The following is a 2,105-nucleotide window of genomic DNA, read 5'->3' as shown; positions in this document are numbered from 1 at the left end:
TTGAGCAAGAATGCGCGAAGGAGGAGTGCTAGGAACTCCTTGAAAGTAACGAAACACTACGAATCGACACATGTGTTCTTGAAATGACTCAGAGCCTACTGTTTTGTAGCAGTGCTAAATTCCAAAAACTAACAAAATAAATAAATTAAACAAAGAAAAAAAAAAAACCACAACTGTTCTGGACCGATCACCGAAGATAAGCAACGACGTTAGTACTCAGATGGGTGACAGCCTGGGAGTTCTGGCTGACTTCATTTTTTGCTTTTTTGTCGCTGCCCCTGCCAGCCCTCTTTTCATGCTACCTTTCCGATGTCACAAACATGTTTCCACAATGATTTAAAACTGTTGTAATAAACATAAGATACGATATTAAGGAACTCAGTTTGAAGAAGAGAGTGCCAAGGAAGGTTTACAAAGTGTCTCTGTAAGTAACAAAACAGTATGAAAGGACAGAAACGTTCTGAAATACGTCAGGGCTTATTGTTTTGTAGCGGTGTACAACTGCAAATTTGTAAACAGAAATTTATCTTTCGCCGCTAGAAGAGATGGATGCTTTGGCGAAGCGCCTGTGTCTTCTGTCCTAGTTTTCGCACCTCTCCCCGGCACAGAGCTGCTCTATTAGCTGCGGTACGGCCGCCCACGGCGTCTCGCAGATGTTTCTCGTGCTTGTGCTGTCATATGGGCCGCGACCCGAGCGGCAGCGAGCGGCAGTCGAGCAAAGTCGGGACGGAAGGGGAGGCGACACGACAGGCGAGAATGCACCGCGCAAATTACGCAAATATCTGGAAGCGCAGCGCGTGTCAGGCAGGTGAGAAAGCTTCCGTCGGTCCCACAGGACACCGTCACACCCCGCGCAGTCCCCCCGCCGCCCGGCCGCGCGCAAGCCCTACAAGATGCGTCGCCCGCGAGTGTCGGAGGCCGCACGCACCAAACGAATGACAGGCGGTGCATCCAGCAGCTGTGTTGTGCGCCTCACCTTGGTTCGGCAGTCGCCTATGAGACGCCGAGGCGAGCGCGCACTCCGCGCCACCTTCGAGGTGGAAAGACATGCTTTGCGTCAAATGTGCCACGGAAAGCGGCGATTGCGTGTGTTGGGAGAAGAGGCGAACGCTTCTTCTGTGGCGCGGCTACAGTATAAGGACGCCAACGGCCATACCATGTTGAATACACCGGTTCTCGTCCGATCACCGAAGTTAAGCAACATCGGGCCCGGTTAGTACTTGGATGGGTGACCGCCTGGGAACACCTCGGTGCCGAGCGACTGGCCGGCGGTGCCTTGGCGTTCGTCTGCTTCCTCTGCCTCGTGGCTTGTTTTTCTACCTGACTGAAAGTAATGGAAATGCTGTACGATGACAGTGAGGAAAGACAGAATAACCTGCAATGTGAATTTGATCGTTCCGTTGATAAACCTTCGGCCTTTGAAATTCACCGTTGGATACTAGAAGACTTAATGTTAACGCACGATGACGTTCTTGGCATACAGTTTGACACGTTCCTTAATTCAGTGTTTTTAAAATTGAGATCTCCTGATATGTGTGATACTGTTGTGTCTGTAAATGATGGTGTGCGTAAATTTCGACATCTTGACGGTAAGATTAGTAAAGTTACTGTGTCGCGGTAGGCAAATTCGTATATTTAATTTGCCCTTTGAGATTCGGAATGATACCATTTCACGTTATTTGCGGCCGTATGGTACTGTTTTGTCAGTGATTAAGGAAAAGTAGTGCTCCGCATACTTGTTTCAAGTCGAAAACGGTGTGCAGAGTGTGAAAATGGTTGTCAGACAACACATTCCGTCCTTTATCTTGGTCAACGGCCACCGTGCGTTTGTGACTTATGGTGGACAGCCTGAAACTTGTTCATTTTGCAGTGGCGTTGGTCATTACCGCGAAGACTGTCCGAAACGTAAACGGCCTGCTCAATTACCGATTGACGACGGTTTGCGCGGGGCCAGCTTTGCCTCAGTCGCCGCTACGGTCTTAGGTACAGCCCCCCCCCCCCCCCCCCCCCCCCCTGCACCCGCGCGGCGCGTGGCCGATGCTACCCTTGCTGACGCCGCGGTTGCCATGGATGTGTCCACTCCTGATGGTGCCATTGTTTCTGAG

General features: G+C 50.7%; 1 non-coding gene across 1 annotated transcript; it reads left to right on the top strand.

Moving 5' to 3' along the window:
- The first annotated feature begins 1,142 nt into the window (after window positions 1-1,142).
- LOC124559072 lies at window positions 1,143-1,262 on the top strand. The gene has a single exon (XR_006968864.1). It is a non-coding gene; the product is annotated as a 5S ribosomal RNA (ribosomal RNA).
- Window positions 1,263-2,105: the final 843 nt, after the last annotated feature.

The sequence above is a fragment of the Schistocerca americana genome, chromosome 1, assembly GCF_021461395.2.
Source record: "Schistocerca americana isolate TAMUIC-IGC-003095 chromosome 1, iqSchAmer2.1, whole genome shotgun sequence".
Taxonomy (NCBI): domain Eukaryota; kingdom Metazoa; phylum Arthropoda; class Insecta; order Orthoptera; family Acrididae; genus Schistocerca; species Schistocerca americana.
Note: the sequence above shows the minus strand (reverse complement) of the source record. Positions and strands in the feature narration are given on the sequence as shown.